This window comes from Apteryx mantelli, chromosome Z, assembly GCF_036417845.1.
Source record: "Apteryx mantelli isolate bAptMan1 chromosome Z, bAptMan1.hap1, whole genome shotgun sequence".
Lineage (NCBI taxonomy): Eukaryota > Metazoa > Chordata > Aves > Apterygiformes > Apterygidae > Apteryx > Apteryx mantelli.
Genome location: NC_090020.1, coordinates 41,138,106 through 41,154,777, shown reverse-complemented (window position 1 = coordinate 41,154,777; position 16,672 = coordinate 41,138,106). Strand labels below are relative to the sequence as shown.

The 16,672-nt window shown below is 36.3% G+C and overlaps 1 long non-coding RNA gene across 1 annotated transcript in view; it reads right to left on the bottom strand.

Annotated features, from left to right (window-relative positions):
* LOC136995388 (uncharacterized) overlaps positions 1-16,672 on the bottom strand; it is a 59,027-nt gene that overhangs the window by 15,438 nt on the left and 26,917 nt on the right. The window contains exon 2 of the long non-coding RNA XR_010886967.1: positions 8,810-8,864. This is a non-coding gene — a long non-coding RNA (uncharacterized lncRNA). The remainder of the gene's footprint in view (positions 1-8,809; positions 8,865-16,672) is intronic.

Genomic DNA, 16,672 nt, shown 5'->3' with positions numbered 1-16,672 from the left:
ACAAGGAATCAGAATTTGATCCTGTTGTTATTTTTGTTATTTTATATACAATGATAATCATAAAATAAGAACTGTAATATATAATAGTTATGCAATATTAAATATATTTCCTATACTATATAAAATAATTTTATATAAAATTAGATTGTTATTATATCATATTATCCTGTTAATGCCATTAGTAAGTTTGTCACAGCACAGTTTGCAGCAAACAAGGTGCTGCTTTAACCTATATCAACTATCACTGGCTTCACCCAGTCAGAATACCTCAGAAGCAAAGGTCAGGGAAAGAGAGGAAGAGCTTGCTTGCTTGTTTGTTGGGCACTGCATGCCAGAGAACTGGCACTCAAATTTGTGTGGCATTGAAATGGACTGTAGCTGTAATTTTAAGGAGACACTAGACATAAATAACATCCAAAAACAAGAGAGGCCCAAGAGACTAAAGTCTAAAGGAGTTTCCTGGCAACTTTCCAAGCTGAAATTACCTTCTACATCTCCTCCCATCATTCTGTAGCCATAGTTTACACACATTTGTTAATTACAGTACGCTTTAGAATAAAGAAACCAAACAAGCTGTAAGAGGAGTGGGCAATAAATGGGCTACTAGAACATCACTTGCACATCTAAGTGACATTTGTGACAAATTCCTATATCAGCAATCTCAGTTCAAGTAAATGCAGCTCCCTTGACATCAGAATTATTCCTGATTTACATCAGTATATATCAAAAGAGAATCAAACTACATTTTTGAATCTGCTGTCTTTAAGTAGAAAACTATGTTGGAGAAAAAGAATGCAAAAAACTAGTAGTTATCTACTCAAGTACCCTACGCTGCTACTAGCAAGCTGTAGACTAGAAAAAGATCTTGAGATATGAGTAACTATTAGTTCATTTTCACAAGTTTTAGAAGCACAGTCTATAATTTTCTGCAACTGTACCATAGTACATATGATTTAACATAACATTTTAGAGGCTCTGTGAGGGATCAGAAACTTTATGGAACATTAATCTGCAATGAATGTTATTTATGAGAACATTTCTCCTGCAGAGGTGAAGGTATTTCTTTTGTAATTGCTGTAAGTCTCATTTTGAGTTGGCTTTACCAGACACCCTGTTCAAACTGCTGTCTTGTAGAGGTAGATATATGCCAAGGTGAGCAATCTTACTGGCCTGAAGGGAACAGTCATCACTTTTCGTTTAAGATTATCTAGTATGTCTCTTCGCCTTTAAAAAAAAAAAAGTCTAATTGCTATAACAAGAATGTTTTGCTATATTTGTGACTGATCAGCCAGGAAGAACATAAATTTTGCAGAGTTTCTACAAAATGTAACATAGTGCAACAGTTTAACAGAAATCTGAATAAGAGGACTAATTTTGGTTTATCCATTTTATTAGCTTCAAGTAATTTTTTCCTTAGATGTTGTATGCACAAAATTGTGGAATTTCCATCCAGTTCCATGTGTAACTGCCTGTTACATGAGTAACAGAGAATAATAATCTATGCTTTGGTAATAATAATTCTAAGAAGAAGATGAAGTGTTTCCCAAGACATGTATGTAAAGTATCAATATTCCCTCAAACATTTTTCTCAGACATAGAGCTGAGATACCTTTACCTTCTGCTATTGTCTGTATATGGGCCATATGATGTCTGAAATGCAAAAACATTCAACTCTCCTCTCAGAGGACCAGTAAAAGGAAGAAAGGGATCATTAGCAAGGTCAAATCTGTTCTGCTCCAATATGCAAAAACTAGTCCTCCATCCCTTCCTAAAATAATTCTTCTATTCTTTCCTTTCCCCTTCTTCCACCTGATAACATTTCTGCTCATCCATCTGTTCTGTAGCCTCAGGACACTAAACACAAAAGAATCAGCAAGGCACCATGGTACAACTGTTTACCTTCTAGGCAGTAATAGTACATACATTCTCTTCTTCACATATTTTGATGTTTTCCTGAAAATCTTCATTATCACCCACACTAACTCCTCATCCCTGCCTAATTTGGAGCTATTTTGTTATCACAAAAAGCGACACAGTATGATCATGAGAACAGTCTGGGTGCAAATGCAACGTTGATTTAAAGATCAGCATTATACATCCTTAACACCATTGTGGAAAGGACTGAGCCTATACATAAGTTACTAAGAACAGAGGGGAGGGAAGAGAAAAGGATGCTGCTTCCTCTGATCCAGTACCTTTACCATGACTTTCTCACTTTCCAAGATCTAATGATCAAGAATTGCCAGAAAGAAATGTGATTTATCACTGTTGAATTGCTATTCCATTTTCCACAGGGTCACCTGTTACTCTTACTTGCCCTTATTTCTACTTAATACCTTGCTCTTCTCATGTCTCTATTCTTTTTTTTAATCATTTTGTTTTATTCCATTCATATTACTTCCTTTGTTCTTCCTTTCACATCTATTTTCTATTTTTACTTCATCTGATTGCATTCCTATGGGTATCTGATGACTAGGACTGATTGAAAGACAGAGCAAACTCTTTTGATTTTTTTTTATTTTTATTTCTATAGAAATTTTGGCTTCACTTTCAAACAACCTTCTAGCTGAAACTACTGACAGGAATGACAGTAGTAAAAGGAATTCTTTTTTCCTGTTTTTTTTTTTTTTTATAAGAACACTTTTCATTTGAAACAAGGCATATCACTTTCATTAAGATTCTTCTGATTTCTTAAACTACAAGCATATTTGAACTGAAAATGATTGGTTATACTGAATGTACAGTAATCTATTAAGACATAAAAAAATAATTTCTCAATCTAAACTGATCAAGCATCAGAAAGTTTGGTCAGGCCAAAAGGCGAAGGATACAGTTTGTTAGTATCTCACCATCTCTAAAACAATCCCTCACAAAAATATCATTGAAAGACTAAGTGCGGTATACCTTCCTCAAGGTATAAGGCATTCTGCATGTGTCAGATGTCATTTCAATCTTTCAGAATATACCACTGTACTAACAAGAGGCTCAAGCAGAAATAAGGACAAGTAAAAGGTGACCCTGTGGAAAATGGAATAACAATTCAACAGTGAGAAATCACATTTATTTCTAGCAATTCTTGGTCATTAAATCTGGGAAGGCAAAGAAGTTGTGGTACAGGTACTGGATCAGAGGGAGCAGCATTGCTGTAACAAGATACTGCATTCAAACATAGCTGACAGTTTATGCATTATTCCTACATGATTACTCAGAGTATTCTTCTGAGCAATCAAACACAACTTTTTCGCAAAATAGGGATATTTGTCAAAGACAATGGCATTTCCACTCTGAAGGCCAGGCATGATAGCAAATTCACTTCCACATTCTTTCGTGCACACATTCAAGTTTAATAGCAACCTATATCTGGAAAAGAACAAGTGGGTCAAGAGAAAACTGGGAGCTCAAGCAGCAAACAGAGATATTTAAGTGGCTGAGTTTTACATGGGCGAAATTATGCACTGAGGACTCAACCATGGCAAGAGTCACCCATGTCAAGGCAGAGTAGTATTGTAAATAATGTATTGGAGTCAGAAGCTTTGGGCTGTACTCTCTAATGTATTTCATGATCTTGCAATTCACTTCATTTCTCTGCATTTTCTTTTGCCTTTCTAGCCTTTTTATGATTTGTCTATTTAATCTAGAAGCTCTCTATGGCAGTCACATTCTCACAGTTCAATTTCTCACATTCTGATTTCCAGTTCAAATGGTGATATGTACTATCTGGGCAGGCCCCCATCTTATATACTTAGAGAAGAGTTATAAATAACACAAAGCAGCCATGGGTGGGTCCCATACAATAGCAACAAAAATTTCAGTTTTAATACTTTTTAAAACAAGAAGTTGTTTCAGGAAGTGAATAATACATTCACACATCCAGTGCAAGCTGTATCTTAGGAGAATCATATACAGCAAAGGTTTGACTATGGTTGAGCATTTAGACCTTTCTGAAATAGGACCTTGGTAATAAAGCATAACATGCTCCATAGACAAAGATAAAATACAAATGAAATCCAGAAGGATCCAAAGGTATAAAGGATCTCTCCCACATAATTCACAGCCTATAATTCTTCCTCAGCCATCACCTCCACACTTACAAGTAACCTCTAAAATATTAAGCTCCTTAAGAACAAAAGCCTCAAAAGATACCGTATGTCCCAGGAAGAGAACACGAGAGACTAAGAGAGAACAAGAGGCTATAAAAGCTCTGGGCACCTGTAGATGCACAAATGTTAGGTAAAAATGCCTGGAGAATGATAGGAAGTGCACTGCAACTCAACCAACACAAGTAAAAAAAAAAGAAAGAAAAGAAAAAAATCGCAAAACACTCCTAGTTGAATTTTCCTGTGAAATAATTTCTAGATTCCAAATCCTATGATAAGTTTGATTTTAAATATATAGCAAGACACACCAGTGAGCCATGGCCATTCTATCTAATTTCTATATTTAACTGTGCCCAGTTTGTTTCTTCTGAAGGATATTTAAAAAGAAAGCATGTAACAAATACAGAAGCCAAGCTGTGCATCAAGGAGGCAAAACAGTCCTCTTAGCTCTATGGCCAGATAGCGAATGTGTGGTGCATGGGATTCATTAACTGACATATAAATAAAGTGCAACAGGACTTGTGAATAAATAAGAACCATTCTTTGAACTTATTAGATTTCCATCTTGAAACAATTTAGCTCTTTGCTTCACCACCTGTTTGAATTGCCATTCCCAAATTTCATACTGGCAGCTAGAAACTTCAACCTAATTTCCAGTCTAAATGTAATCATCAGCAATTCATATTCATTTGAACTATTTCAGGAGTTCACAATCCACTAGTGTAGTGAAAAGGTTAAATCAGTGTGTAAATCAATGAATAATATATATTATAAAGCTCCCAATGTGACTGATCTACAAAGGAGCATGTCAGCACACAGAAAAGAGCTTTAGGTCAGCTGGTAGATGATTTTGCTTTCTTGCCCTTGTCCTCAGGTCAATTCTTAACCTTCTGTCCATGCTCCAGGGGCCTATCACATTTGGGCAGCCTTAACTCAGACCCATTTGGTAGGCTTATATTCTGTAGGCTTATACTTTAAGTTTAATGTCTTTGTTGCTGTAGCATATTAGAAGCTCTGTCACAATAGCAGCATTTTACGGTCTGCAATCATTGATATAGAATACACAACAGAATTGCCTTTCCTTTACATTCCTAAGCAATTTATTGATATTTTCAAGCACATTATCTAAAGTCATTTTGTTTACTCTCAAGTTTCATGAGTGTTTGGTTACAAAAGTCCAAAATTCATAATAACTGAATATCTCTCTTTTATTTTACAGAATGCTAATGGCTCTGTTAAAATCAACATATTATTTCTATTGATTCTCAGCCACCCAGAATTTTTTGAAGTCTTCCATGTATAAATGATTTTCTTTTGACTCCTGTCACAGTCAGTAGCGAAACGTACATTTCTTTACAGTAAATGCTTCAGCATGAGCTCCAATTCAGAATTCTATAGTTTTCACTGAACCAAACTCACTAACAACATTTCCTTCACAGACTTACTATAAGCATTCTTTCTCATTCATTCATCTTTATCTGCCAAAAATAAAACAACGAAATAAATTTTCAAAGAACATTTTGCAAATTACTCATTCTGAAACTCCTTCACCTGCTCATGAGCCAACCTTCCTCTCCTTCAAGTAACAGGAACCAGATACCTCAGGATTCTTTTCTTCAAATAATCTTTTCAACATTTAGTCACCTTAAGAACTTTTTCTCCTCAGGTTTTCTTTAGACTATGCTGTTTCAATACATGCATTTGTTGGGCCCCATTCATGCCCTCTCAAAACTAAGGCTGCTCAAAAAACTGGGAAAGACTGAGGGTAACTATGATTACCCTCAGTAACTGGGCTGTGGTTTCATTTATATTCTTTATCTCATAATCTAGCCAGTTATATGATACTTTGTATTACATAGTTCCCCTTATAATAAAAAGTAATTACACAATTTCAGACACAATTATCTATCAGTATGTTATATTCTGATCCCCCACATAAACACTTGGTTGTGTTTGCAACTCTTAACTTTATTTTAAATAGATATTGAAGAACATTTTCAAAATAATGCTCATCTACTACGGTGTTACAGGTATGTATAAATATATTGCCATATTCTGAAGATTTTTTTCATGGGGAAAATACATAATACATTCACTCTACACATTAGAAAGAAAAAAACCCTTTCATTGGCAAAGGAGAAAGAATGCACGCAATAAAGACAGAAAATTTAGTTTATTGAATAAAAAGCTGACACATATTTGAAAAGCGTTGAGATTGGTTAGATGAAAACCTGCTGTGAGGAAGGCTTTTCAATTAGAGTCCACTGTCCAGGGCTGTGTGGAGCAGGCAGCTCCTTATGAATGGTGGCTATCAGCACTGTCTGTGCTTGAATGCTACTTCAACAATGCCAAGGCAACTGGAACTTCTGCCTACAGAATTGCTCCATTAGGGTCCTTGTATCCCAAGGAGCTGGGATGGAAGCACCTGAAAAGCTCTGCCAGTTAGTGATCAGGGAGAAGGGCTTCAGCTGATCTGAGTTGAGGATATAAATCCTGTTATTTTGGTATAAGACCTTTCTCATACCATGGGAAGGGTGTTGAGCAACCACTGAAGTCACCATAACCCTCAGATATAAACTCTGGGTTTGTGCTAAGATATGCCTTGTTTTGCCTGACATCTTTTCCACAAAAAAGAAAAAACAAGGAAGGAGGGAAGTTAAGCTTCAAACTTAGTTCAACAGTATTTAATTAAATTCCTTAAGAGGGCATAATCCAGGCTTATATGCAAATACTTGCTGTTTTTTAACTTCTGCACAGGTTCAGTAAAGCATTATACAGTTAGTACTGGAAGATGGATAATCTGACCAGCTGGAAAAGGATGTGTAAAAGCCTTTAGAAAGAATGAGCAGGACACGGTATAAAAAGGCTTAAGCTAAAAACATCATATAACATTTAGGTCATGTCTTGATTTGTTAAAGCTTGAAACTGGAGAAAATATTCAGACCACAAACATTCAAATCTTGTCAGTGTGCCACTTCAGCTGAAAATGTACTAACTTCACTAAACAAGGCTGACTAGCCGGAAATTGGACAGGGTTTACTGAGTACACTTTGCCATCTAATTGATCTATTCTGAAAAATATAGTCTACTATTATACCTATTATTAGTATTCTTGGCAAATCTTGCTGCTTATTTTTGCTTTATTACTATAAGTATCTAATCACAACCATAGCATCATTTTAATTTACCTTGTGCAACTTAGTACAAAGGTATTTTTCTTAGTGACTTGGAAGACAGAAGACAGTATGATTGCAGGAGACATGGAGTTGGAGGGAGAGGAAGTATGCTGGAGGAAAGTACTACAACGATGGAGTCTTTTCCTATAATTTTAATGCTTAGGAAAAGTTCAGCTGAACAACTGAGCTACTGATCTACTATTTTCTGCTATTTGCACAATGGCACAAAGGGAAAGTGATTTACAAGAAATTTCCCAGACTTTACCATTTTCTCTAATAAATAAGTATGAACAATTAATTCAACGAACTTCTCCTTCCTGGGAATACTACCACAAATACAGAACTATTTAAAGGAAATCATAGGAAAACAATGTGTTTGGAGACAGAACATCAGAATATGCTGTGGCAATTTAACTATATGCAAGATAAAACAGAAAACTGTTGCCTCAGTATCCTTAAGTATCTGTGGCTCAGATCTTATATTGGTGGTATAATAAATGTTACTGACATTTTATCAGTATAAATTTTGAGCAGCTGTATGCTATGTAACTATACTGAAGACAGATCATATATACCACACCACAATCACAAATTCCATATAAAACTAATTTTAGAAATCCTTTACAGAGTTTTAATACTTAATGGCAATGTTTCTCTCTTGTTCCCTGTAATCAAAGGTTCTCTGAGCACCACATGTTCACCTATTCAAGCCTCAGAAATAATAACTGGAAATTAAATTAGAGTTCTTCAATAGTCATTTCAAATCCTTTAATGGATAATACAGTATAACAGTAAATCAAATAAATTAAGTTCTACCAGTGATAGAATCACATGACACATATCTCAGTGGCAGAACTAGAATCCTCCCAGTTTCCAGTGTTTCCTGTTTATATGTGAGTGAAGAATATGATACTTACCCAGACCTGGATGTGAGACTACTGTTTTACTTAACAGAAATTTTTAAGGAAATGGCTTATAGTGGTTATTAGAAACAGCTCACAGATTAATCATCTAAGAATGTAATCTGGCAGAGCTACAGCAGTAGAAAACGAGCAAGGAAAGCAGTCAAAGGTAAGATAAGGCCAGCTAAGTATAACCGGCCGTGCGTATCTCTATCATGCACAGACATGTACATATGTCTCTCTCACAGTTGGTCCAAACACAAACTCACCATAGATAAATGAAAAATGTGAAGATCTGCAAAAAAACCCAGAGAACATTTTATATTGTGAAAATTAATTGTGTCAGCCAGTTTTGATATTCTGTATTCAGCTTTTCAAAAAACAAATAGGTGGCAATAAAACAACAAGAAAAGATCTTTTTCCCAAATTACATATCCCTGCTGCTTAAGTCAAAACTATATTCTTGGAACTTTCAAAGTTGAAAACAGTTCACTGGTAAAAAAGAAAACCTCATAAGTTTACTATGCCCACACACAAAGATAAAAGAATTTTGTTAATGGTACACTGGAGCAATGACAATGTTGAAAAAACAAGCCTTAAAAATTTCTAAACAACATAAGAGACAAATATTTACCTCAGAAGAGATCAAAGCCAATTGTTCTCTTAAAAGCAGCACAAGTATGTGTATCCTGAAAACACAAAATACTCGCTTAGTCACTGCTAACTACTTTGAAAAGATTTGTTTTTGATTATGATAATCCTACAGCATTGATTTTGAATGAAGCAGATAGAGCTAATATTACATTTAAATATGTGTCTGCCTTGAAAACAAATTCTATATTCATTTCCTACATTACTGTCACAGAGATGTTTATCTTCCTGCATTTTTGTCAGAAAATTGTGGATGCCACCATTCCATTAGTTTCAGGAAACTGAGAAAGGAGCTGATTTGGCATCAAGAAATTTCAAGAAAATACAAAATAAGAAAAGATTTACATCAGCTTTAAATGACAAGATTAAATAGACTATATGTCTTCTCCAGCAATTTCAACATTTGTGTTGTCATAAACTGTTATAAAGACAATTCTATACCTTGTTAAATGTAGACCTAGCCCTCTCCTTAGTCTGTAAACTGATGCTGGACTTCCACATTCCTTCAGCTCTCTGAAATCTATATTTCATGTGGCTTCTGGCCACATAAAAATATTGTCAGGCAGTTCATGGTTGAGGAAGGCTGGCTACCTACTAGGCTATCCAGAGATTCCTCTTAATCTCTGGCTTCATTGATATTTAATAATTGCATGTAGCCCTTCAGTGTGAAAAACAAAGCTTCATTAAATTTGATAAAGTAAGTGCCCTAAGGTAAATGTTTTGGTACCAGATAAGAGCAGAAAGTAATTAGGAACTGTAGCTGCTGCAATTACAATGGAGATCTCAGAGCTTTGGAAAAGGGAGCAGTGCTGTCGCAGGAAGGTGAACTAATTCTCTTACATGTAGATAGGGGAGAGTATGTGTGAATATACCTTATTCAGATCTTAGGTGTTTCTTACAATCATCTGCCAACACAGAGGTATCCTAATTGCAAAATAATCTGAATGAAAGTCCATACATTCTCCCACCACCCTATCTCTGCACCCATTCCATAGACAGATGTAGAATGGCTACTCCACCAATAGCATAAATGAAATAAAAATCCGTAAAAAAACACTGGATTTACTTTACAAATATATGTAACTGGTGCATTCAAATATTATGCAAGATTATTCTGGAATACTCCTGGTTTTTAATAAAAGAGTATTTCAAAACAGCAACAACAAAATAAACCAGGATTTTCTCAGGATCTTAGAGACTATATTCAACTAATATTTATGCAGTGTTTTATTGTTCAGTCTGGTTTTGTATTACTGCAGTGATTAATATTTCAGAAAGTGATTCACGTTTAATTGCTTTTTCATCCCAAATTCTCCCATATAACCAGAAGATGTCAAATAAAGCTATTTTATATTACACTGAAATAGTATTATCTCAGAAATAAGTAGAAATGTTTTGTGGTTGTAGAAGCAAACTTGGCTTATTTCTCCCTCAGTTGTTGCTCTGTAAACCAGTGATTTTGAGAATCTGATTTGCATAATCACTTTCTGGTTACTTTTCATTAATTTTACAGGATACACATTGCTACTCTGAGCAGTGATTTGCATAATCCATACAAGGGCACACCAGTCTTCCTGTTATGATTGGTTAATAATCTTTTTGGTATGTGTTTGAAATTAGAGCATTAAGGCTGTTTGCCAGAACACAGAAAACACTTCCATATATCAGCCTCTTATGTTAAATTGGAGAGTTTTCATGTTTCACTGTTCCCATGTGTTTTATATTTTTTCACATGAAAATTTCATAGTTTCATGTAACAGAAGACTGCCTCCACTGTCTCACCCTGTGCTGCGGCTGCCCCCGGCTGCCCCCCCAGCCTGTCCTGCTGCCTCGCTAGGGGCGGTGGGCTGGGCCCTGGCTCAGGAGGCCCCTGCCCCACTGGTCGTGTTATCGTGCCCAGTCTCCTGTCCCTTGCTGATCCCTGACGGATTCAATATGAGATTCGCAATGCCCATGAATTTATCAACTAATTAAAAAGATGGAAAAGATAATAGACTATATTTGCCTATTTGAACTTATGTATAAAAAAGACATGCCAACACACCAAAATACAAACGCCATTCTTATGAACATGACCTTGTTTACACCTCTCAGAAATATGGTAATATTACAGTCTCCTGGTACTCTGTTCTTGCAAAATTAAAAAAAAAATCAAAAGAATTTTAGTAGAAATTCTGGATCATTAGATCATACACTATACAGAGTGAACGGCCAGATGGCTAAGGAAGAACAAAATCAATACCTTCAAAGACTCTTGATTGGAAGGAAAGCATCTGAAAAAAAACACTGAGCCATTCAAATTTGGAAAACATGAAGTTCAGATGAAATGAAAGATTATTTTTATCACTGTCTCCATAAGAAAGATGCACAAATCAAAGAATACAGTCATATAAATAATGCAAAATACATTTTATCGCAGATAAGACAGAAAAAGATGGAGCTAGCTGAACAGATAAAGAATACATTGATTACTCAGACAGCTGAAGAAGTAATGATATTTAATGAATAATATCACTTAATCTTCTTTCTTGATTATAGAAGCTACAAAGCTGCTGATGACCAGTCTAACTCAGGAAAGTTTAAGTAAAAATGCTTGAAAAACAGCTTATCAGAAAGATCACAGAGCCTGCTTAAAAAATGGCAGACAACTACAAAGAGCATCCCTATATGCTCCTCTTCTGCAGTGCAAGGATTACAATAAACCTCTAGATCCAGAGCTAAAAAAAACCCAAATGTCCAAAATGGGATACAGACAAAATCTAGATACCAAAACTCCAAACTTCAGCTATCTCATCTGTCAATTAAATCCCACAGATAGGTAATTATTGACTAAAGAGAGGAAAGACCACCTCAGGATAGCTAGGGAGGTGGTTGATTTATACTTGCCTGGAAATAGGAAGTGTGGATTTCAGTCTCCTGTGGCCCAGGATGGCAGTTTATTTGACCAAGAAAATGCTGAGGTACTCTATAAAAGGGCACTGACATTACTGGTGATATCTGCCATGTTTTAAAGGAACACAGTCATAAAAGGCTCCTAATGCCTCTTCTAGTTCTTAGAAAGAAAGGTTATAGCTTCAGGAGATGGTTCAGGGCTGTGGATGCTGTTTTGTGAGAGACATCCAAAAGAAAAGATTTAAGATTAACACACTCGCAGTGTTTCCTCATTGGCTGCTGACTGTCAGTGGCCATTTGTTCAGCAGGCTGTGAGCACCAGAGCTCGTTTGGAGGCCCCTGGCTAGCACCGGTAGTGTGGGCACCTAACCCTGCACTTCTGTTTCCATTTGAGAGGCCACACACAAAAAGTTCACAGTTGCAATGTGCAAGTTTTATATATTTATCTCTTTCTCTTATTGCATTTCTACATAAATGATAATCAGCATAATTTGGGGGGCGGGGAGGCAGTGGGCTTGGGGGAAATTTTTTCTCTGCATCCTTCCACTAACACAGCTTCATCTAAACAGAACTCCTGTTTCTGTGGTATCTAGTTGACTACTTCTAAGAGACGTCCGTTGCAGTTTCAAGGTGATGCTAACTATAAGCAATGAAGAGTAGGAACATTTACTTCAGAGCACTGTGTAAAAGTAGAATGATGTAAGCAAAATGCTAAACATACCAATGGAGAACAAACAGATTCCAGAAATTTTTCTTTCTGAAAAAGCTGAGCTTCACAAAAACTGCCCTTAACGTTCTCTAATCTTTAAGGACTAATTTTTCAGATAAGCTTGAGAGATGTCAGTGGCACTAAATACCAGGTTTCTAACAGGCTATCCATCATGGAAATGTGAGACAAAAGTATCAGCCTTATGCAAAGGGAAATCATTAAGTTTCATATCTGCATTATTTCATTATGCTAAATCCTAAAAGACAATGAATTCACTGTCACCATGTTGCTTTTTCTGTCTGGCTGCGAGATACTATGACCTCACAATAAGAAATATTAAAGTCATTCCCCACCATGTTTAAAATGTCTGTTGAATAAACAATATCAGATAAAATGAAATGAAGCTGAAAGCTACAATTTCCCATTAATGGAAGAGAGTTTGAAAAGTTCAAATTTAGTTACAAGGAAACATTTCTAAGTATTTCAGACTAAGTAGCTGGAAGTACTGCCAACACTGGACTTCTTGTCATACACTAGAGGATACATGGAGTGATGGGAATATATTAAAATTGGATCTTTCAGATATGTCTGTTATTTTTAAATACTCCCTATGAGGCTGTTTATACAGAGTTTAAACAGAAGCTGTTTAACTGCACTGAAGGCAAGCCAGATAACTTTTTCTGTATCCTGATAAGACAGAAAGCTTGATCCCTCTCAACTGGAATTAACCCACAGCTGATTTAATGTTCAAGTGAAATTCTTTTACAGTTATTTAAGTGAAATTAACAAGATAGTTAAATTTTTCTAGAAAACTTAGAGAAACCCTTTTGTCTAAAGCACCTAAAGAAAAACTTGGTAGGAAAGATAACTGCATTCTTTCACATCAGCCTGAAAGTATTTTAAAACTAATCATGCTTACTTGCACTACAGATTTCTGCTGTACATTGTTTTAATGCAATATACATCTTCAGCATTGCCAACACAACAACAGACATCAGAGAGTGTTTTGACACCTTTGTGCTCCCCAAGGTTGCTGGCTGAACAAAATGGTGGCTCCTTCAAAGATGACCTACAATTCCATCACCTTATAATCAGTACCATTACTCAACCAAAAAAAACCCTAAGTTCCTCCAGAAGCAGCCCTCTGCACCTTTTTGTGTTTCCTGTGACCAGAAGCCAAAAAATCGGAAAGCCTTATTCTGGGCCAGGCAGAGATTTGCCAGCATTAAATGGAAGACGAGTTACTCTTTCTAGCCCCCTAAATTCTTCAAGTAAAGCAAAAGAGCAAAAAATACTATTCAGTGTTTCTCATCCATACAGAAAATAGGATGAATACGTCTCTGTTATATGCCAACAGGAGTTGGCACTGTAGTATTCCTTAAATAATAGAGTAATAGGACACAATACTACCAGTCTTACACAGCTTATGTTAACCATTTTCCAGCACTTGAAATGTTTACAAATATAAACTGAATGTACCACAAATAAAAGAAAGATGTCTTACAGCAACACTGGGACTCATTTTAATCTCATTTGGACATGTATAAATCAAGAATAACTGCAAAGTTAGCGGAATGATGCTAGTGTAAAAGTGGCACAAGAGAGTAACATAGCACATTGTAGGGACATAGATTAAAACATTTAATGTAATCTGCCACATGATTCTTAGCTGTACCAATTCATCAAGGCAGAGGACCGCACTAACTTGGCTGTACGTGGCTGATGTAATGCTCACACTGGATCAGAGTCTCTGCATTGTCTAGAACAGAACAGATCCATCAAGGCTGCAAATGAGAGGCCTTTACAGCTTCCTCAGTATTGTAATCAGAGTAATTCAGTCATGAGTTACTCAGTCATGAGTTACACAAAAGGGGCAGCTGATACTGAACTCACATCAGAATATGGTATGCTAAAACCAAAATAAAATATATTGGCCTTCACAACCTTTGATATTGATAGCTGTTAATCTTACAACTGAACAAGAATTATGCAACTAACGATATCCTGAACTGTACATGTACGAATTGTCACTGAACTGGCCACACAGCAGATCATAGAGGAACACTTTAAGTTTTGGATATTTCTAAAGTTCAGCTGAGATGAGCTTACTGACTACAGTCTACATAAAATGCCAAGCGTGATCAATCCTTTTTTATGTGATGCATAAGGAGGGGGGGGAAAGAAAGTAAAAGCAATACAAAATCTACTAAAGATGAAATTTTGAAAAGCTGGGGCCAGTGTGACAGGAGAACAGTAGCAATCATGCAGTATAACCAGTGACATTATCAGGCAAAGAGAGAGTAGAAACCAGCAGACACAAATATCTTGCATCTGTTGTCCAAATTAGAAGAGCAAGGTGAATGCCACCTTGAAGATGTTGACAGTGTGATGAAAACAAAGGAGTATCTTCAAATCTAGCATCACTGAATACTGATAAAACAGATGGAGCAATCTACTACTGCTCCAAATAGCAGTAAGAGTCCAGCACAGAGATGATTTGCTGGAGAAGGGATAGAGAATTGTTAAGGTCTGCTAACTGATTTTCAAAGATAAAAAGTATAACAAGTACAGCTCTGCCACTGACAGTGCAGTCTGTCAGCTAGCAGCAATTAGAGTATATAAAGAGTAGAGCTTTTAAAATGTTTCTCAGATTAATTGTTAAATAAAGATGTTACTATGAAGAGAAGCTACTCTAGTTGCTTTATTTAAATTGGGCTGAGAGGCTAGAGAAGGACACAAGAGAAATGATTTTGCTCTGGGTAATGGAGTGTAAAGGCATGATTAGGCCCATTTTACATGTGCAATTATATTACTGCTACTCTTGTGTAGGAGCTGGTTCACTTTTTTCAGAGAGACATTTACAAAATTAGAACATCATGTTCATACACAGCCAGGTCCATGCTCACTGTAGGCAATGAGGCATATTTATCAACCTGCAAATCTGTCTGTTTTCCTCAAGCTATTGAGATGTGTGACAAATGACTTCACTGTGACATATCATACTTTGTTGCACACTGGATTAGAGCCGAAAAGTTTAAGTTTTTCTTGGAATGAATTATCTTTGATTTTTCCCACACACATGGGACAAATTAATAAAAAAAAGTAACTGGTCACAGATTGCAGGGGAAAGTTTACAGTGCACCATTCCCATGGTGCTCAAAAATTAGTATCTTGCATCATAAGTGTCTGCAAGGCTTCTATAGAAAAATTAATCCAGCCTGTCACCAGTGCACTGATAAGGGTTATCTCCGTTCATGTCAATTCCTTCACCATACCTTTCTGCAGTGTTACACACATGGAGCTATGGCATTCCTGCTGCCTTCCAGGCTTCTGCTTCCTTCTACTACTTCCCGTCACACCAAAAGCGTGGGGCATGCCCATGGAAAAAAAATACCAGTCAGCACTTGTAGGTGGGAGAAGAGCACAACTCTACTACCATTTTTTTCACTGGCAATGTGACACATAGGAATCTGGCAAGGTTGTGGGTTTTTTTTTCTTTTTTTGGTCTTCTTCTACTGTAGAAAGTTGATCAGCCCATCCTGTTTCATGCTCACCTACAAACATGAAAGTACCTGCAATCTGGAATCTCCCTTTTTAGAATTCTCTGCTGCTGGGAGGACAGGGAGCAGTAAAGGAGGACAAGAAGCAAAACAGGATATTGAAATAAGATTTTTTTTTCTGTCTCTGAAAACCAGCAGTTCTGTTTCACCATCATGTGAAAAATCATACGTTCACTGATTCTTCACTTGTTTCCTGCCACAGTCTAGAGGATCAGACATCCTCTCATTAGCAGGTAGCTAGATACTTACAGAAAGATAAAAAGAACATGTACTCAAGAGAGAAGGGAGACCTTTTATTAGGGCTTCTCACTTCATTTTAGAAAGATTATGTTCATTTTATTAAGAAAGCTCCTCTGCCAACATTGATTCAGCCTAATTTAGTATTTTGTACAGAATTAAGCCAATTTACAGAGCAGAAGACATGACCAAACTATTTTCCAAATTCTATCACTTCACGCATCAGAGAGAAATGCCACTGTGTAAACTGGCAGCTCAGAAGCCCCTTTGGTGCTGTTCCTATAAATGTGAGTGGAATACTTTACAATGAACTCTGCAAGACTATGGCAAACCTGCTAATAAAATAATAAGGTCAAGGTCATTTAAAGACAGAAGTGACATTCATGGAAAGTTTTGCATTTCATTAAAGAAGACAAAAATTAGAGTAAAATAGGCAAGACTAAAAGCA